Source organism: Aedes aegypti, chromosome 2 (genome assembly GCF_002204515.2).
Source record: "Aedes aegypti strain LVP_AGWG chromosome 2, AaegL5.0 Primary Assembly, whole genome shotgun sequence".
NCBI lineage: Eukaryota > Metazoa > Arthropoda > Insecta > Diptera > Culicidae > Aedes > Aedes aegypti.
The window spans coordinates 326,235,370-326,258,057 of record NC_035108.1 but is presented as its reverse complement, the minus strand read 5'-3'; the positions used below and the strand labels follow the sequence as shown (position 1 = coordinate 326,258,057).

General features: G+C 38.0%; 1 protein-coding gene across 12 annotated transcripts in view; it reads left to right on the top strand.

Annotated features, from left to right (window-relative positions):
- LOC5568244 (AF4/FMR2 family member 4) overlaps positions 1–22,688 on the top strand; it is a 303,202-nt gene that overhangs the window by 7,597 nt on the left and 272,917 nt on the right. For 6 of the 12 annotated variants that reach the window (XM_021845890.1, XM_021845894.1, XM_021845893.1 and 3 more), the window contains exon 2: positions 11,234–12,469. The exons of 1 other annotated variant lie outside the window; for it this stretch is intronic. The gene's annotated coding sequence lies outside the window, so the exon portion shown is untranslated. Of the gene's footprint in view, positions 1–11,232; positions 12,470–22,688 lie in introns of those variants that run through there. 5 more of the 12 variants (XM_021845888.1, XM_021845887.1, XM_021845886.1 and 2 more) reach the window with 4 other exon arrangements.

Here is a 22,688-nt window from a genome sequence, read left to right as displayed (position 1 = left end):
TAGGTATTCTGGGAGAAATTCGTCGAAGTTAAAAATGGTAATACTGTAAATCCCTAATGAAATTCCAAGCGAAATCACTTGTGACGTTCTGAATAGCTCTTGCTGAATCCTTAGAGATAGTCATGGAATAATCCTGGAGCAAGTAATGAAAGTAATTTTATAGATTTTCTGAAAGTATTCTTGCGGGAAACCATTAAGGTGTTCGTGAGGAAACCCTCATAGATGTTCCACTGTTCCAGGGTTGTTGGAGGAATCCCGTGAGAAATGTCAAGAGACAACTTCAAAAGAATTTTCCATGGAATCCGTAAAGCAATTGCTGGAGGAACTACTGGAGAAATGCCTTGACGAATTCCTGTAACAATCCCTGAGGTAATTCCTTAAGTAATACCTAAATGTTTCGGCATTAAACCAATGATTTGAAACCCCTATCACGCGATACACTAATCTTCAAGATTTTTCGCTGGGAGTATACACACTCAATATAATTCATTGTAACATATGAACAATTACAAGTACTTCCGGAATGTTCTAGAGTCGATTCCCGACCCTGGAGAAAAAGATCGATCCGATGATAGCAATCAATATCATACGACACATCAATCTTTAAATTTTCTTCATTAGGATTATAGCTACCAATTTTGCTATAAATACTGCTCTCTTTTGTACTAAAGCTCATTATTGTCCAAACCTTCAAAGCGTATACATGTTCAAAAGTTAATACGAAACTCGAGCGTTTTTATTCACCCCTGCTAACAAACAAGGGTAATTTTAAATTACTTCCTGGATGTCTGGATGTTCTGGAGCTGATTGGACCCTGCAAAAGGACATCAATGCTATGATTGCAATCCCTTTCATGGGAGACATCAGTCGTCGAGTTTGTTTTTCGCTGGGAGTATAATATGATGCATACACAGCTAATTTAGATTACCGACTCTGGTAAAACTTTACTGGGTTTTTGGACTACGGACTTTTCGGTAATTTTTACAGTTTTCAAGCAAAAAAGCTTGAAGATTTATGTGTCGCATGGTATCCTTGTTCAGGGTCCCGGAATTGGCTCCAGAGCATCCCGGAAGTACTTGTAGACGACTCTTTGTTGCAAGAAGTTACTTAGTTTGCATCATTTTCGAATGCATTATATTCATATATCCATTAGCGTAACTTGAACTCAAATCTAGAGGAGGCCTGACCCTTCTGATCGAAAAAATCCCTTAAGAAAAGCGTATACTTAGCATGAGAGTTAAAATTTTCTAGGAGGGGTTTGAACTTTTCTAGAGGGGCCTAAGCCCCCCCTAGACCCCCCCCCCCCCGTATTTACGCCAATGCATATATCATAGCTTTAATTTGATTAGAAATCAGCTTTGTGAGATTGCTTTATAACAGGCCTGCCCAACCTTTTTGGCTCTTTTTCGACATAAATGGTTGGTGCGTTCGCAAGAGTAGACCGATATGAACAAAATTAGTCTCAAATGAAAGCTGGGTAGTATATCTGTCTAATCTATGCTGAAAATTTTAAATTCATATCAAACTCTTCGCTAGCGATGCAAGCAAAGGTAAAAATCAGTCAGGAAGGCCACATTAGAGCAACTTCATGGATGCTTCTGAGCACTGCATGTCATATTTTTCCATATTAAAAAGTAGTCATTCATGGCATTATAAAAGCCACTATACTGCCCATAACTGCATAACAGTCACATTCGACATTTTTGACAAATTGAAGTTAATACCGTGGAGAGTCATCAAATGATAAATACTTTCGATCAACTTACTGAAATCTGTGAGATTGTTCTAGAAAATTCGAAAAAAATACCAAGTTTTGTCACATTGGTAATTATAACCGCATAACAGTAACATTGAGATTATAATTGAGCCTTGTAATGCAGTAGCAATGAAATTTCTATCAGAATTATTTTCTGACTATTAACCTACTACATGATATGAGTTGTACACAATTTCAGTCTCAAATAAGCACTTTTGAGTTCCTGGTAATTTTTAGAAATTTTAGTTTCCTCCCATACTGCCATAAAATTCACACTTGGTATTCCATTTACTCATTGCCTACTTTTGTCGAATGTTACAAATATGCAGTTATGGGCAGTATCAGGTATCAGAAGGCCGGCTCCAAAGGCACGTTCCCCACCAGTTGGGAGATTTGTGCCATCGCCATATTTGAGCCTATTTCATCATCTACCCGATGGGAGAGGAAAGGGAAGGGAAAGATGGGAGGAAATAGGAGTGGGGTCCCTTGAAGAGGGAAGATCGCATAAGCGAAATGAGAGCATGTAGCTCCATACCACAATGGGTTCGAACAGCGCCCTAAAAAGGGCACTGCAAAACGCATGAGCGTAAAGAGAGCCTATAGCTCATTACCACAGCGGGTTAAGAATAACAGAATGTCCTGAAGATTCAGGCTTCTGAATTCAGTTTCACTTAATAAGTGTTTACCAAGTAATTGGAATCGCATTTGCGCAAAAACTGGACAGTTACATATCAGGTGATACGAAGTTCCATAATCGGAGTCACAACTATCACACACAAATGAGTCAGCACGCTGAATATTTGCCATGTGATAGTTGAGTCGGCAGTGGCCTGTCAACGCTCTGACCAAGAGACTGCAATTCTGCTTTGACAGATTTGTTAAATACTTCGCCACCCTTGGAGATGGCTCAGTAATGTACAATTTTGTTTGACGACATGACTCCAAACTATTCCAATATTGCTTGTGCTGAGTTGCCGCCCAAGAGTTTATCTGAAGCTTCACCCAGCACTTAGAAATTGGAATAGCCGGCTCAGGGCCAATGAAGTCATGCGATGCTCCATCGCGAGCTAGCTCATCAGCCAATTCATTTCCAACGATGGAAGAGTGGCCAGGTACCCATACAAGGTTTACAGAGTTGACTGAATTCAGTTCCTCAATTTGAGTTCGACATGCGATAACAAGCTTCGACCTTGAGTTGGCCGAAGCGAGAGCTTTTATAGCAGCTTGACTATCTGAACAGAAGTATATGACTTTACCCATTACGCGCTGTTGAAGTGCTGATTGCACTCCACACATAAGAGCAAATATTTCCGCCTGAAAAACGGTGCAGTTTCTACCAAGTGAGTAAAACTGATTCAGCCTTAGCTCACGAGAATATACTCCTGCACCAGCTCTACCTTCAAGAAGGGAGCCATCAGTGTAACATACTATATTGTTTGATATACTTCTTTCCAAATAGCCAGACGTCCACTCTTCCCGTGAAGGGAATTGTGTGATAAATGTCCTGTAAGGAAAGTGACAAGCAATTGTGAGATCACTTGGAGCAAGGACAATTTTGTCCCAATTCACCAAAAGTGGAAACAACGAAGTGTGTGTAGATCTACGATTCACTGGATTTTTCTCCAGTAGATCCAGTACCCATAAACGGTAAGAGCAAGAAAGTGCTTCTTGTTTAAGATATATGTGTAGTGGCGCAACGTCGAAAAGGGCCTCGAGCGCTGCTGTGGGAGTTGTAGAGAACGCACCAGACATCGCCATCAAGCACATCCTTTGGAGATGGCCCAATTTTGATTGGATTATTCTCACTTCGCCCTTTTGCCACCACACAAGACATCCATATGCCAATATTGGTCGAACAACTGTTGTGTAAATCCATTTGATATATTTGGGTTTGAGGCCCCAAGTTTTACCAAAGGTTCGCCGGCATTGACCGAAGGCCATGCAAGCTTTTTTGACTCTGAAATCAATGTGAGGTGTCCATGAAAGTTTGGAATCTAGAATGACTCCGACATACTTTACTTGATCAGTCACATTAATCTCAGTGCCAAAAAGACGTAAAGGTCGAATTCCATCGCGGTTTCGTCTTTCCGTAAATAGAACAATAGATGTTTTATTCGGGTTAACCGAAAGGCCATATTGGCGACACCAACTCTCGACTACCTGAAGAGCACTTTGCATCAGGTCGAATAGGGTGCTTATGCACATACCAACTATCAGAGCTAGATAGTCGTCGGCAAATCCATATGTTGGAAAACCGCTATTATTGAGTTGCCTCAATAGCGTATCTGCTACGAGATTCCACAAAAGTGGTGACAAGACTCCCCCTTGGGGGCATCCGCAAATACTCAATTTTCGAATCGCTGCTTGACGCAATGTCGAGAAGAGATGTCGGTTTTTGAGCATTTGATGAATCCAATTGGTAATCATTGTAGGTAGCCCATGGTTTCGTGCTGCTTCCAATATGGCATCGAAAGACACGTTATCAAAGGCACCCTCAATATCCAAGAAAACACCCAAGCAGGATTGCTTCTGAGCGAATGCTTTCTCGATATCGTATACAACTTTGTGTAAAAGAGTCACAGTGGACTTTCCAGATTGGTAAGCATGTTGATTCACATGAAGAGGCATGTTTGCCAAATAAACATCACGGATGTGATGATCGATAATGCGTTCCAGACATTTCAGAAGAAAAGAGGTCAGACTGATTGGTCTAAAACTCTTCGCTTCTTCATACGACGCACGTCCTCCTTTCGGGATAAACTTTACAGTAATATCACGCCAGGATTTGGGAATATACCCGGTAGCAAAACTGCTTACAAGTAGCTTTTTCAAAACATGTTTGATAAACTCAAACCCCTTTTGGAGCAGAACAGGATAAATCCCATCCGCTCCTGGAGATTTGAAAGGAGCAAAACTATTAAGTGCCCATTGAATCGATTCAGTAGTTACGATACTGCGAGCCGAGGCCAGAGACTCGTAACTACATGAAAAGACATTTGGTTCATCCGTAGATGCTATGTCCACACATCCGGGGAAGTGTGTATTGAATAAACATTCTAAAACTTCTTCATCGGAAGAAGTAAAATCACCATTAGGTAAGCGAATTTCGTTCACTTGGAAATCCTTAGATTTTGCAAGGATTTTGTTCAGCCGACTGACTTCACTCAAACTGGAAACATTTGTACAAAGGTTTTTCCAGCCGGATCGTTCAGCAGAACGAAGAGCCTTCTTGTAAGCCTTGCGAGCCGACTTGAACGACTCTGATCCAGCTGAACGGCGTCTGTTCCAACTCCTTCTACATTGTTTCCTGAGTCTAGTCAGATCGGAATTCCACCATGGGGTCCCTCTTGTAGTCTTTACAGACCGCAGAGGACATGCTTCTTCAAAAGCTTCCATAATGTAGGATGTTGTAGTATCAACGGCATCATCCAGATCACTCGGATTTTCAATGGATGGAGAATATCCATGAAATTTGGTCGCAACCAATTCAATATAGAGTTCCCAGTTTGTTGATCGGGGATTCCTAAAACGCAAAGTCTGCGCAGTTACATTTGAATGTTCAAAGAAGATGTAGCGATGATCAGATAATGATTCCTCATCTGATACATGCCAATTCGTCAACTCGTGACTGATTCTATTCGAGCAGAGCGTTATGTCTAACACTTCTTCTCTATTAGAAACCATGAAGGTTGGGCGATTGCCTATGTTAAGTAATCCAAGGTCTGTACTACTTAAGTATTCCATCAGACTGGAGCCTCTCAAATTGATATCTGAGCTGCCCCAGATGATGTGATGAGCATTGGCATCACTGCCTACAATCAGCGGAAGGCCTTTTGTTACGCAGTGTACGACAACTCGTTTGAAGTCATCCGTTGGGGATGGTTCATCATGTGGTAAATATACCGAACAATAGACGTATTTCCTGTTGAGGTCACCAACAGAAACATCAATTGTGACAGCACATACATCTCTGGTCGTCAACTCAGAAATGAGTGTAGCAACGATTGCTTTATTAACGAGCACGCATGCGCGGGGCATGGAGCGCGAGTTTGCCATTTCAAGTTTGCTGAAAGTAGCAAAAACTGGGTCCACAAGGTTACCTAGATAGAAGTTTCCTCTACGAAAGTAGGGTTCTTGAACTAGCGCCACTTGGGCTGCACCATTTTGCATGAGTCTGCAAAGATTGATCGTTGCTGTTCTTTTATGCTGAAGATTGATCTGAGCTAACCTAACCGTAGCCACTACCCAAACTAGGCAGGATTAAGCTTTTTGCAATCTCAGCACGAAAAAGACCAGCAACGAAAAAACCAGATCGGTATCTATTTAAAGTCGCCAAAGGCGGAAGAGCACAGAATACACTGTGTAAAACGCATAATGCGAATCCATATAGGTGATAATTTAAATTAAATGTCAACATATTCATAATCCCACCCTTATTAAGCCTCAGGATAGAGGCTGAAGAAGGGCAGCCGATTATCTCGGAGAAACACAAGGTCACCTGCACCATTGCTCCGGGTAGCACAGGAAGGACTCAATACTGTGGAGGGCGCCCTGGTACCCCACAGGCTCCGTTTGCGTTTAGGTTTTATTTAGACCCCCCTAACCATTCATTCCTAGGCACGGTACGCATCACACCATAAATTAGGGGTCACCTGTGAGGTGGACTTTTACCACCGGAACAGGCAGTCCGTAGTGTTAATTCTTAGCCAGTTGAAACAACCGCTACCGACACTACGCGGCTATCTAGGCTGCTCGGGAAAAGGAGGTTAATATTGATGATTAACTCCTGACGTGCCCTAGCAGCCATTAATTTAAAGAATTTACTCATTGCCTACTTTTGTCGAATGTTACAAATATGCAGTTATGGGCAGTATAGTTGCTAATCATTTACCATCCATTAGAAAATGGAAAGATGATATTGAAGCGGTAATGTAAAAAATACCACAATAGTATTTTGACTCGTTGTATATGGAATCCTGATTGACAGGATAAATAGAACTTCAGCTATTTCTGGATGAATTAAATTTTCGATATTTATATTGTTGTTCAGAATACATAATGACTACAGTAGGCATTTTAATCCATTGGTGTCACTCATAATGCTACAATAATATTTCCAATTTACAAAAAAAAAATGGCAAGAAAATTACCTAGATCGCGGAAAGTTTTTTTTTATGGATCATTCTTTCTTCTACAAATACAACGCAGTTCAGTTGGGAAACTATTCCTTTGTATCAAGACACTTTGAGAGCTCCTGTTTCACAGATGAAGAACGAGTCCGGAATTTACTTCACCATCAGCGTCATGAGCAACAACCAAGCCTCGAATTTGATTCCGAGAAAAAAAAGTGTAGAACATCCGCGTGTAATTGTGCCTATGTTGCAATGAATTATTGAGTATGCATCATTTTATACATTCAGCAGGGATTGAATCCTGAGAAATTTGAGAGAATCGCTCACGTATCGCTCTCTGTAACTATCATAACATGCTGCACATTATGAGAGACTGTTTATCGTATACTGCTACAAGTTTGATCAGATTGGGGGGATAGTAGTGCATGATAAAACCCCTCTAAACATGCTCCAAGCCTGGGGGACACTATTGCTATTGGAAGTTCGTGGATTGTTTATCGTGCCAGTAAAGAAAGACACCTATCCCCAACGGTAAACAAGCGAGAAAAATGAATTTTATCATCGCTCTCTCTTTGGGGCTCTCGCTCGCTGCTTCCATTTATCAGAGTTGTTACACCTTGCGATAGAATGACGATCTATTTTTTTTTTTTATTAACGACACTTTACACCGTTTGGTGCATTCGTGTCGGAGATAAAATTTCAATCATTTACAATTTACAATCATTTACAATTTACAATCATTTACAATTTACAATCATTTACAATTTTTTCTTCGACGATCGTGGACCGCAACAGATGGGATGTTTTTCTTTGCTTGCTTTGATCGTGACTCAAATGAGAGCGAATTCTGCAATGCTTGACATTCAGCGAAAAATCTTGAAGCTTGATGTGTCGCATGAGAGAGTTTGAAATCATCGGATCGATGTCCTTTTACAGGGTCCCGGAATCGGCTCTAGGATATCCCGGAAGTACTTGTGGATGGCCTTATTTTGCAAACAATCAAATTTTGGTCCCCAACGGATGCCGCAGGATCCGATTCCAGGGAATCCGGAATCGGCCAGAATGATTCCAAATGAGTTGAAACAGTCGGAATACACTTACTAATGGCTTATGATTCAGTTACAAACACTGTAGTTTGGTTCAATTTTGTCGCTCCCTTGCGACGCCTGTCCACATATTCATTTCAATCATTTGTAAAAATCTTCTATAGACTCCCTTTACCTTTGATTACTTTACTTTACTTAATTCGGCTAGTCACTTAGCATGGATGTTGCAAAAAAGGGTTTGGAGACTAACGGCGATGATGAGGCTCTGAAACACGTTAGGTGTGAAGCTGAGCTGCTGTTTAAATAATTATAACAAAAACACAATGATGTTCATTATAAAATATATAAATTTTATTGATAACACAGCGTAACAAAACAGAAATTTTTGCGGGTCTCAAGGATCAAATTATGTGTCTCTAGTAGATTTGGGGTTGCTCTATCTGATGCCGTCCTCAGAAATGTTTCAGCACGTCACAATTTCTAGCTATAGGTCGCTTAAGTTGTATAAAACACTGTTTTAATTGATGTTTATATGAAATTTGAAGTATGATTTGCAAAACTTTTAATTGATCTAAACCACCAAGCATGTAAATAGCACTTCAACTTTCGTTTGAGATAAAATTTGGTTGAAATTGCACGATAAAATCAAGATTAAATCGAGTTTTTCAACATTTTTGTCGTCTCCTTTTTGAAATCATCATAAAATAACTTTTGTTCCGCAGTGTAATCAAAAAAGTTACCAAAAATGGATCATCGTTGCCAAAATTAGAGGGTCTTGTTCCCCAGACTGGAAAAAATCTCGGGATTCCACAAAATTGGTTTGAAATAAGCGTTAAACGGTCGGGGCGTTACAGAAGTATACAATTTTAAAGCTTTGAATGATCATACTGGTTTGAAAATGCTTTGAGGTTTAGGAAAATATATTTATACTCATATAATTTATACTCATATACAGTTAAACCTCCATGAGTCGATGTTCCATTACTCGATATCGACTCATGGAACCATACTAAAAATCAAATTTCATGGTTACTATGATGGTCCCCTCAAACAGCTTTCCATAGCATTGCTGTTCCATGACTCGATATTTCCATGAGTCGATGGTCCCTTCAATATCGACTCATGGAGGGTTGACTGTATATAACATAATCTTGTCAATTTGTATGAAAATAAAATATATTACATTTCCACACTTTTCTATATAGGCGCAAGAATGACGTAAGCGCCTCTGACATTTCCGACACATTTTTGTCATTTGAATAGCAAATAACGAATGCTTTAAACATTTTCCACGCAAATATTTAAATTTCGGATTGAACAAACGCCCTATACCTATATATCAAATAATATTGTTTACAATCATACGTTAAATAATTTAGTTACAATGCTGAAATTGTCAATGACGCTTACGTCGACCTTGTAAACATTGGTAGTATAGCAAGCTCATATATATGATGTATTGGACGCACAACCTGTTATTGAGGTATTTACAACTTGTCTTTCTTATTATTGCAGTATTACGAGCATTTCTTATGGAGAGGCGTGCCGCAATAAACAGGTTTTTAGTACTACCGCAATAATAGGTCAGCATAATCAAATGTTTCAAGGAAGTTGTCATTTTCTTTTTATGGAATTTTCACGACACACATGGCATTATTCAAATAAATTTCACTTGATTCAACATATACATGACTATTACATTAGCTATACCCCATCCTGAGTTTTACACGCTACCGCAATATGTAATAGAAATAACGCACTATGTTTGAGAATTTTTCCGTATGCTTGCCTCAAAAACATTATGGGGTTTGAAGCAATTTTATAGGCCAATTATTGATTTCATGTAACTTATGAAACTATGACAAAAACTGAAACATTACTAGTTGTCATGTTATTGATTATCCAGCACCCTTTTTGCTATCAGCCATCTATTACTATAGTCTTCGTAAGCAAAAAAAAACTACTATGAGAAAATATATCAAAGAAACACTTTTAATCTATTGTAGGTGTTCTTATTTAAACTTGATAACAGTCATCACACTATACACTGTACGAGATTGTTTGCACACTTAGATTAAATTACTGGGTAAAATTTTACTGGGTTTTGGAACTACCGAAAAAGTCAGTAAAATGAAAACTGTCGCCACGCGTAATTGAAAAGCAAATTTCACCATGTTTTATTTTTTATCGATGTATGATATAAAAAGAAAGCTCTCTGCAAAATTTCAGTGAAAAATCTCTGTTTTTCGATTTCTGACATTTATTTTACTTTACTCACTTTTTCAATAGTTCAAAAACCCAGTTATTTTTACCGAACAGATTGAGTGTGTATATACATTTCTAGTCATATGGCCACTACTTTCACACGATAAAACCCAACTCTCCATGATTAATTACAGAAGATGCAAAGGTCTCTGCAACTCTTTCAAGATACCATTCAACTAGTCATCTCCTAATTACAAAAACTTGGGCAAAGTAGTTCTCAACTTATAATGAATGCATAAATATAGTGTTTGAACAAAATAGATGTTTCAAATTGCTGCTTCGGGTAAGGAACGGGAGTAGGCACCCCTTAACTATCGTTTAAAAGTGTGCGATCTAAAAATATAGTGACTTTCTCAAGGCGAAAAGTGCTTCCATTAAAATTTCGGGAATTCCCTGGATTTTCGACAAACATCTCGGGAACCCGGATTTTCGGAAAGGAAATCCCGGAAATTTAGTCCAGGTAAATCCCGGACAAGATCCTCTACTCAAAATGGAGCATGCCAGAATCTGAGAATTCCACTGTAGTTAAAAACTTCCTTGGAAATTTTAGAATACTTCCTTAAGGAATATTAGGAGAAATATCTGTTGAAGCAATTGCAAAAGGAATACTTAAAAAATGTCCTGGTTGAAATCTTACAGAAATCCTGAACAATCCTGAGGAACTCAATGGAAGCATAATTGGATGAACTTCTGGAGAAATTAGCTTCCTTGAAAATATGTGAAAGAATCTTTGGAGAAATTATTGAAGAAATTTCTGGCGGAACATTTGGATTAATTTCTGGGATTATTCTTCGAATGAAATTCTTTAAAGTGGCCAACACCGATGCACCTACCCTATTTACTAATTAAAGCCTTAATAATTAGACTTTATTAATAACTGAGTGGGGTTAAATCATCACAGTAGAAGAATCAACGCTAATCTCGTTCCCGCCTATAATCACATCCAAAATCGCATGAACTAACAGCGTATTAATCTTCCATCACTGACTGACCCCTTTTTCTCTCTTTCCGATTCTTTGTATTTCCATGTCCAGAAAAAAAAAGCGTAGACAGCTCATCTACTGCCGAAGTGCCGAATGTGTAATGTGAACAAGGAAAAAACCGAGAAGCACCGGGAGGAGTGATCGTGCGCGCGTTCTCAAGCAAAACCGTGGAAGAACACCAAGAAGAGTGTCCCTTCCAGCGACAGATGTAACGACGGAAACAACCAACTTAGCCAACCAAGAACTACTCTGCGAGGGAAAATACACCCATTAAAAGCAAAAAGTCAGAGGCAGCATTTTAGGAATGAAGTCAACTTGATATTGGGACCCCTCTCCTTGTTAATCGGTCGGTTGTGCAGTTCGGCGGTTCTTCCGAATGCGTCAAGTCCTGTCGGCAATGCGCGCGGTGCTTTCGGACGGCCGCGTGACCGTGAATTAATCATCATCATCGCCAAATAAACGCCGCACGACGGCGAAAAGAAACCACCTTCATCGTGTGTGCGAATGGACCCGTGAAATGAACAAACCAGATAAGAGCAGCCAGCAGTCGGCAAAATCAGTCTCAAAAGTAGAAAGTTTTTTTTTTGCTGCGCTCCTCTGTGCATATCTGTTTCAATTGAGGTGAAAATCTCGTATGTATATTAGCTAATACCTGTATTTAGTGGGAAAAATAAGCTATCTTATGATATTGAGGTTGATTTGGCGTCACACAGTGGCAATTAGGTGTAACATTGAGTTTCGATGAATTATTCACGCGTATCTAGTGGCCAAGATAGGAGAAGCGCCCTAGAGCTGCAATAGTGTGTGCTTGTTTTTGTGCTTTATAGAATACAAAGAAATCAGTAAGCGAAGAACATTGGTGTGTTTGGAAGAAAACGAAGAATAATTCTGTAAAATCAAAGAAAAGTAGTGAAATTTACGGCAATTGATTCGCACGATTCGTGACTAATGTTTTGAGTAAGCTCTCGCATTTTCTCCATTTGGTGATTGTTGGAAGTATCTATATCTGCCGCTTACTTGTACCCATACAGACATTTTTCCATCTGTGGAATCACAGAAGTATGCGTGAGACGGCGACGATGAAGAAGAAACTTACTCAAGTACATTGAAAAACACAAAGCAGTGGAACGAACGACGAGCGCAGAGTAATAACAAATCGTCACACACATTATTGTTGTTGTTGTTGTTCTTATTTAACAGTTTCGTGGTTCGAATCGACCCACGACGACAACGACAAAGACGACGGAGAACCAAATTGGAGGCGCAACAGTGGAGAGTGAAAAAAAGGTAAGCAAAAACACATCTGAAGACGAGAAGCGAATGGTGAAATAAAACGCTAATTTCCCCTTCGGCTTACCCCTTGTCTTCTTGGGTCTGCCGTAGTTGCCGGTCTAGTTCGAGTCTGTTCCGTAGAGAGGAGAGTGACCTGCCCTCACCCGTTCGCTCCATGGCTTGGAATTGGGATCCACAGGGTATTCATTATAAATATTGGTATGGTTCGGTTGCAGTGTGCAGCCATTACGTTTGATTTGACGTCAGGGGTGATTTTGGTATGTTGTATTCGATTCAATAATATGCAATAATATGAGATCGCACTCAAATTACATAACGCCGGAAAGCTCACTCCAGTTTTGCGTTAAAATCCATACGCAAATGTCCACTTTTTCATACAAACTCAAATTTACATCTAGCCGGAACCGATTCTTGGCACTTTTGATTCACTTCGACAGCGGAGTTTCTCTTTTTACTTTACCGAACTTATATTTGGTCACATTTTGAAGTGCTATTCATTGCAAAGTTTCAGACGATTCGACCAAGATACTAAAGTGAATCATAGAAGTGCCCAAGTAGTTATTAATCATACATACTATCTCATTGTAATTTTATAAAAATTCTGTATTTTCCATGGGAGGCTCCTTTAGTTTCTTATTAAGGCAAAGTAGGCCGTCATTGAAATTTGTACGCATCGTTGATGATTGTTGCTAATTCATCACACGATTTCGAATCAAAGAAAATCAGTTGGTTTTGCACTAACACAGCTGAAAAAGTATCAGCATACTTTATGTATGTTGGCGCGTACAGTGATACTTTTTCAAATCAATATAAACTATCAAGAATGAGTTTTATCACTTTGAAAGTGCACACAGCATAGTCATCTCTGCTGCCAAAACGAATGACGGGCTACTTCGCCTTACGAAAATTGATTTTACAATTTTCGATGCAATTGTCGTCTGATATTCTTTAGTCCCTCCCCTTGGTTATGCGACCTTGCCGCGATATAGGGCATAATTCATTAGCCCATATGATGGAAACCAAAGGCGTAACCTGTAGTGGTGGTATCACATTTTGGCATTTTTGCTTAAAGCCGCGTCATAATTCATATGGTATAGACGCAATAATATGTCGGATGTGATCCAACGGACATACTGCGTCATTGATAGAATTGATGCACATTTCAAATAATTAATCTATTCGAAGTGGACATTAATACTATTGGTGACGTTCAGTTTGCCTTTTGCTAACCAGAATGATCCGTAGCCACTCTTACTATTAGCTAGCTAGACACATCGTTATCATATACGACGTAGGGAATACTTAGGAACTCTTAGAAAAATGACTAGTAGATTCATTGAGTAGAAATAAGTGGCGACAATCTTATTTTAATATGGTTTTTACATTGCCATAATAAGAAATACCTCTTTTGTAACAGCGGTATAAATAATCTAATTCCAGCTTCATTTTCGCAAAATTTACAAGTAGAAAGTAGGCGTTGTGAAGCATTGCATTTGCCACCGAAAAGTGAATCTTGTAGGAGACTGTAATAGAAGCCTAAGGTAACTTTACTCTTCAATATTCACTATAAAAATGACTATGGAAAGTAAGACGCTGAGATCGATTAGGGCACACTTGTTAGTTTCGAAAAATTGCTGAACAGACAAAGAAAGCGACTTTTTTCTTTAAGGATATTATTATTATTATTATTATCTTTATTATCGAGACTTTCAGCCTGTGGCTGGTTCGTCTCCACCTTTAAGGATATATAAACGTAATGACCAATAAATACTTTTAACTACAAAAAATGAAATTAACTAGAACTACTACTAAACAGCCTAATTTTGTTAAGACTTGACGACAATTGACATTTAAGATTCTAATCTTACGTGGAAGACAGGAGTAATCAGAATAGCCCTTGAATGACAAATTATTCTAAACCATTTCGACTAGACAGTATTAGTAATGACACTACTACGCTACTATTTCAAACAAATTCTGATGGAGCTGCTGATTTTCACAATGCTTCCTTTTCTCAGAAGCAAGGGAATATGGGTACTTTTCAAAAACTACCACGTCACAATACTAATAAAAAAGCAGTGTTCATGTGGGCACCATTGCCTAGTCCGTCTGAGTATTGGTCCTGGTAGAGGGAAAACTTGGCAAAAGCCAGACCGAGGGTTCAGCCTTGACAAGTTAAGCTGTCAGGGGGCTGTCCATTAATTATGTAAGGGATTATGGTGGGAGGGGGGGTTTGATATTTCTTACGCGCCATATAAATAATTTTTAGTTTTCATACAAAAAATCTTACTATGGGGGGAGGGAGGGTCTAAAAACTGCCAAAAAAGTCTTACGTAATTAATGGACCGCCCCCAGGCAGCTCCAACTGAATACCATAAAAAAAATGTCGTCTGATATTGTTTAGTCAAACAAAACTATTTTTCCTACAATTTTTACGATTTTTTGGAGAATCCTTATCAAAATATCTAGAGAAATTTCTTTATAAACTTCTGGTATCATTATCGGGATTCCAAAGGGAAACTGATAAGTTTAATAATATTGTTTTATTTATTCAAATTTGCAGAGAAATCCCTGGAAAAAGTAAATGCAACAATTATTTTAAAAACATTAAATGAACTCCTTACGTAATTTTTGGTAGCAAGGGTAGCTAAAGAAAATTCCGCTAGAATTTTCGGAGATTTTTTTCAGAACTACAGAGAAATCCCTGGAAAAAGTAAATGCAACAATTATTTTAAAAACATTAAATGAACTCCTTACGTAATTTTTGGTAGCAAGGGTAGCTAAAGAAAATTCCGCTAGAATTTTCGGAGATTTTTTTCAGAACTACCTTAACTACCAAAGATCGAATTCTGAAAAAAATGAGAGTATCTCTCACTTATCGCTCTCTGTGCTAATCATGATTCGCAGCACATCATGAGAGCCTGTTCATCTACTGCTACAGCAATGATTGAAATGGGTGGCTAATTTTGAATGATAAAACCTAGATAAACTAGCTCTAAACATGGGGGACACTATTGCTATCAGATTTTAGGGGATTATTTGTCATGCCAGTGAAATAAAACACCCACCCCCAACGGTAAAATGAACGAGCAAAATGGGGTTTATCATCGCTCTCTCCTTGGGGCTCTCGTAAGCAGTTGTTCGAAATCAAATGAGATCAAATACTGAAATGCCTGGTAACTACTACTACCTCCTACTACTACTACGCCAAATCCCAGAGGAATTCTACAATCATGGCACTTGTCAGAAAAATCCTTTGAGTTATTATAAAGGAATTTCTGCATGCAACTTGGTGTAAATCCTTGAAGTTCTAGAAGTTCCTATAGATTTCTAAAGGTCCTTTAGTAATTCATTCACAGATTTCTAAAGAAAGAGCTTTGAGCGTTCTGTAGTGATTTCATAAGAAATATATTCAGGGACTCGTCCAAATATTCTTAGAAAGATTTCTTCCAGTAATTCAGAAACTAATTTTTCCAGAAAATCGTTCAGCAGACCTTTGCTGATATCTCCAATAATTTCCACAGGTATTGCTCCAAAACTTTTCCCAGGGATTCTCGAGACATTTCTGCCAGTTTTTCTTTCAGTAACATTTCCACCGGGTTTCCCAGTTGTTACTTAGAGTATAATTGCTAAAGCTCTCAGTCAATATCTGGGAAAGTACTCTTGGAATAAGGACTGTTCATTTAAGAAAGTGGACACGTGTTTTTTACAGTAAACTGTTTATTTTCGAACAAATTCATGAGTTTACCTAAAATATATGGAAATCAACGTAATTTCGATCGAATTCACATAAATTTGAACATTTATTGAGGATTGCTGGAGAATGCTCTTACTTTTCTTTTGATACCTCCCATAAAATTCTGCACAACTTTTTTCGGAACTTTTCGAACTGCTTTTTGAACTGCTGACCACATTTTCTTGAAAAAAATCGATGGAGCTTGCTTCTCTTCCATCCTTCTTAAGATGCCGTTTGATTATTGCCCAATATGTTTCAATGAGGCGTAGTTCTGAGCAATTTGATGGATTCGATCATTTTTCTACAAATTCGACTTATTCCTTGAGCATCTCCAAAGTAGCTGAAGCATAGTGAGCCAATGCTAGGTCTGGCAAAAACAATGGAGGCATGGTATGCTTTCAGTAGATGGGCAGAAGCCATTTTTTAATGCATTCAGTTCTGTAATTTTCGCCGTTGATTGAACCCGTCGTGAAATATGTAGTACTTTCATACCGCAGGAGCAAATTGCTTGCCATACCAGATCATTTTTCCCAAATTTTTCTGTTGGGATGTATCGTACGTCGTCAGGAATATCTGTTTTGGCCACAGCGTTGAAAAAATTCAATTTGGACACTTCGCGATTTAAGCCAAATCTCGGCAGTTTTTCTATACACCATTTGTGCAGAAAAAAATTGAGAGTCGCCATGTCAATTCGACCCATCGTTTAGAATTTATAATTTTTTTATGTCAACTTTTGTCTGCTGTCAAAATAAACACTTGAGATCACACTGAAACAAAATTTTATTTGTATTTATGGAATTTTTACACCAAAATGCTAATATTTAGGTGTCCACTTTCTTAAATGAACAGTCCTTAATATGCTGAGAAGCAGGCACTGTTTCTAATTGGGACATAATACCTGGAAAGAGAAAGATTCCCCATGAAGTATATTTTTCTGTATATACTTTGAAAATTTCTCCAGCATTTCACCTTGGGGTTTAACCTGCAGTCTCTTTTAAAGATTTTCTTTTACTTTCTCAGGTTCCTTCAAAATTTAATGCGGTTTCCACCGAGAGATCTTTCAACAAATACTGGTTTGATTGCGAATAACTTTTTTGTTACCTTGTTTAATAATTTAGACGTTTTCACAAAAATGGTCAGTAAAGCCGTTTTTTGGAGTGATGGTGATAAAACATTAATAATATTTTAGGTTATCTTTTCAAACTGTGATGCGTGAGGAAGACTGTGACGCTTTAAAGATTTTGGTTATTTTAAAGACAAACATTTTTTACTGATCTCGAAATCAAAGAGTCAAAATAGAATAAAGAAACTTTACAAATAATTCCTCCTGGGATCAGTTTTTGTTGCTTTCACAATTTTCACAAGGCGTCTATAAATTGGGATCTACTTCTGTCACTCCCTCGCCTGGACCAATTAACTGGCTTGCTCTTTGATGTTCACCGCAGGATTTTTTTTCGCATTTTTATATGAAATTTTGAGGTTATGTCAAGCGTGCAACGATTTGTGCAATATACTTCGGGCACATTTTTTCCCTTATATCATGATCAGCTTCATACCTTTTGTATTTTGGTCGGTGACGATTCCCTAACCTCAAATCTACCTGTTCCACGGTTACAAATTCTTGACCTAAAGTAACAAATTTGCATTTAATAAGCAGAGCTTTGTTAGGAAAGAAGATTCAAACCATTAACAGTGTGCTTTATACTCTAAATTTGCCGAATTAGCCATTTTTAGATTCGTAGAACAGGTGAAAAGTGAGATTACGAGTCGCTTCTGATTTCGGTGAACTTTTTGGTATGATCTTAATTTCTCAATGAATTCCTTGTAAATTCTTGGAGGAATTCCAGAAGTAGTCAATGGAGTAATTCCTAGAGTATGATCAGAAGATTTTCTAGTTGAAGTCAAGAAACACTGAAAAAAAAATGCATGAAATCGTAAGGAATTCAGTATAAATACACTGGACAAATTAACGGGGTAATTAAAAAAAAAAAAAATTATATATATATATTGAAAAAGTATCGTTTTGTCTCAAATTTTGAACAAGACTCATATTCCGAACACTCGACTTCGAACATTGATTTTTCAAATAAATCTTTGAAATTTCTGCACAAGATGATTAATTCTTTTATAATTCAAGCCCTCCATATTTGCAATATTCAAAATATTAGTTTTAATAATTAAAAGCGCCACTGCTCGGAATATGCGTCATGTTCGGAAACGATTTGATTTTATACAAACGATACATCGAGATTTTTTGGATTAGTTTCTGGAGCATGTTCTCATTAAATCCCTGGAAAAAATGTGTTGTTAATTCTGGATATATCTTTATCTACATGAAAATATTGTTAAATTCTTAGAAAAAAATTTGGAGAAATTCCCGGAGAAGTCTTAAATAGTTGAAGAAATCAGAGAAGTAAGAGAGAAATTTCTGGTTGAAATATTAAACAAATAATGAACAAAATGTTGGAAGAATTCATAAAATTCATAGCATTCTTAAAAAATGTTTTTAAACGAAATGCTTGGAATTAAAGTATTAAGAAGTATAACAGAAAATGAATAAATTCGTGGAACACTGAAGACTTCCTTGATTTTTTGGAGAAATGCCTGAAGAAATCCATGGAGGCCCTCTGGAGAAGTTTTTTGGAGGTATCCTTTTGAAAAATTCTTGGCTGAATACTTGAAAATATGCTGAGGAAAATTTATTTAGGAGAAACATTAAAAAAATGCTTAGTGTAATACCTTTAGCAATGTCACGAGAAGTTGATGAAGAATTTTTCAGAATACCCTTAAAAAATGTTTGGTTATGTTCTTAGATGAAGCCTTTGAAACTCTTATAGTATTTTCGCCTGTTCTTAGAATTCGCTACCTACAGGGTTAATCATATTCTATCTACTCACAGTTACTATTTTCTCTCTTCTATGGAAAATTATAAAACAACAGGACAAGTCCCTGTCAAATTTGACAGTTATTGTACCGTTGTTTTCTAATTTTCTCGAGGATTGAAAAAGAGAACTTCACCGTTAAATGACTTATAACACTCAGGTAGTGTGACGTTTGTTCTTACTATAAGTGTTAGTAGTCATATTTGTTTACAAAATATCGACATAAAAAAGCTTCTAAAATTGCTTTGATGTTATCTACCTGCGTAATATTCATGTAATCATTGACACCCACCCTGTGTCAATAGGTGATTTAGTTAACTTCATCACCCGCACAAAATCCTCATTACACACAGAGAAAAAAAGCTAAACCCGAATACAATTGGTGATTCATAAACGCTAAGCGGCCCTCCCGCTCCTGTGACAACACTGTCATTGGGTAGACAGACAACTCAAACAAGCAGATATAAGCAGGCAGACGCCCAATCCAGGCAGCAAAGATGAAACACGTTCGTTGAAGTAGGCATAGCCTACGGCTTGAGCCGAGCCCGTGCTTGCTTTCTTGCTGCCATCCGGTCGGGTGGTGTGTCGAAGTTCTTCCCCACTGGATGCTCAAAACATTCAGGCGTGTGAGCGAAACGTTAAGGGTTTCGCCTCTTCCGCTTCCCTGCTTGTTTTTTGCTCCGGAAATTTATGGTCAATTATCATAATTTGACATATAAACGTTTTCCAAGGAATTGGTAGAGGTAGATACCCGAAAAACAACGCTTGATCCCATCAGCTAGATGTTCTTCTTTTATGCTAAAGCTGTGTGTAAGGGGTATTGATCGCAATGCCAGAACTGATGCACTTTTACCTGAGAATACCTACGGCTACGATAATTAATACTTCTCGTAATGTCACAAGGAATGAAAAAAAAAACTCTCTTGGATATCCTTAGTCAAATGCCTGTTTTAATTTTCTGTTAAATTCTTATGAAAACTCCTATCTACTGATTGAGTTCGTTTTTTTTATTTTCTAGGTTCTTGTTCGGTCTTTTTTTGATTTCGTAAAGTTTCTATTTGGTTTGTTTTGTCAAGCATAATTTCTCTAAAGTTCTTATTTTTAAGACACTTATTCACTACTAGTTGCGACAGAGTTACCATATGTGGCAGTTTTGTATGCATAAGTTTCAATGGGCCATATAAATGTAACATTGAATGAGTTCCAGTCATCCATTAGAAATAATCTGTTTCACTGGTAGAGTTGTTTTTTTTTGACGCTTCAATATTAGAACAGTAAGTTGACATCGACCTCCTGCAAAAAGGCACGCACTTACTCCTTTTACAGGGATTTCATTTGTCATCTGCTTTTTGCCGGCTGCCCTTATACAGTCATTGTCGTCACAATTGGACGCTCGCCTAACTTCAACGATGACGGTAGCCGTCGGAATGATTTATTCCTTGATTAATGGATTCCAATATCGACTTTGACGCCACCATTTAACTCATTCACGATTCCGGGTTTTTTTGCTAGGCAGAAAGCGCCATCGCTGTGGAAGTGATTTATCCCCCATGAGTCCCCGATAATTATTTAAAGGATTCGAGACTCTCGGGTTGCGTATTTTTTACTGAGTCAATCGAAGTTCGTTTTGTAGAGTATCTCGATGCTATCGGATCCGTATCTGATAACCTTGTCTCCCTTCGGTCGGCCATGGTTAATGTAATTTGAGATTAGATATGCTCTTCCTCCAAGATTGATTTCCGGGCGGACGAAGGCAGCAGAACGATATGGGGAGCATGAAAAATGACCTGGCTGGTGAAAGCAGTCCATCAAGATGTAATGCCGCACATAATTACCGGATAAATGTATTATGTGCTGGCGGCACGGACTCAGCACATAAGTCGGATAATGCCCATTGTTTGTCTTGTGCGTTTCGTGGGTGTGTCTTCCTTAAGGGATGTATCTTCCTTGGTGGTAGATGTTTAACCCTCTAAAACCCAAATTTTTATTTTCGATCTAAATATTTTTAGTTATCTAAAATCATTCTAAACACGTTTGGACAATCTTTTGTTTTTATCCGCAAATCTATGAATTTTGGATTTATGATTTTTATAATTTTTATTTTTAAATCCCTATCCTTTTTCATTTTTTCTTGAAGTCTCTTCTAGTTATTGATTTTTGGCAATAATGAAAATTCATGTTTTCTGGAAATATTTTTTTTTTGTTTTCCGTGTAATTAACGGAAAAACAAGTTTGAAATTATGCTAATACCACCGTTCTACTGTGATAGGTTGATAGTAAAAAAAAAAAAAAATTTCAAAAGTCATAAAAAAACTTCTTTTATGCGTGTTATGAGTCAAGGTTTAAGCCAAAAATAAAATTATTTTGATTTCCGAGCCACGAAGAAATACACAAAATTCCTAAGTGTACCCCGTTGGGTATTAGAGGGTTAACATGTTGAATTTGCTGTTCGCAATGTAAGTGATGATACTTGACTTCCGTCCGAGTCGTACAAAAACATGCTGATTTAACAATTTTCTGTAGGAGAGTATGAAGACGCAAAAATAAGACAGTAGACGTATACTTTATTTCATTCATGGCATTGGCGTTATTGAGATGGTCATCAACTCCCCACCGTCGCCTATTATTTGGCACCGTTTCATATTCTCATTACAAAATTCATATTAAATAAAAGCATGAATCAGATTTAATCACCTTTATTCCAAGCGATGCTATGCAAACAGCAAGAAGTGGTAGCTACTCCGCATAACAATCTTCCATCGGCTCTTCTGCTTATGCACACATGTGCAATTCGCTGACAAGCCAATCAAACTTTAGTCTCTTGACGACTATGATGATATGGTGCAATCAAAGCTGTAAAACAGTAGCAGCGAAATTTTCCTCCGCCGTTCCTGTTCATCGCGTCACCCATATGTAATACGCTTCCAGCATCAAACAGCTCATAAAACTTTTCCCATACTTCATCATCATCCATCAACGACGAAGCAGAACTTCCTTTTTCGCTTTGGTACGGTTTACGCGCCGACCAAACTTCCATTGGGGATACTTTTGAATATAGTAATAGGTGCGCGCTCACTCATCGGCTCCGCGCGCAGTTCTTGGCACCAAAATGGAACACCGATTCAAACTCGAACAGCAATACCTTCTTCTGAATTTCTCCCAAATAGTTCCCATCGTTGTTCGTTCATATTCTCATCGCCGACGTCCTTTGCTTTGCCGCTCGTAGTTTCATACTAAATCTAGAACAACGTTTGATAACATTCTGTATAACAAAATTTACGAATGACGAAAATCGATGTTGAAGTTAGCATGGCATAAAGTCATTGAGCATAAGGATATTTGGCATGACGATCATTTGACATAATGATCATTTGACATAACGTGGAGAATAGGCTTCTTTTGAAAGAAAGGATATCATTCTGATTATGCTAAATTACCTTATGCCAAACGACTTTATGTCAAATGGCTTTATCCCAAATGGCACGCTCCCTAGTTTTCATAGCAACTCATACAAAGCCCAAAGAGCACACATGTTATAATTGAGGCAAATTAACAATCATATGACAATAACTGGTCATATATCCGTTGATATGCC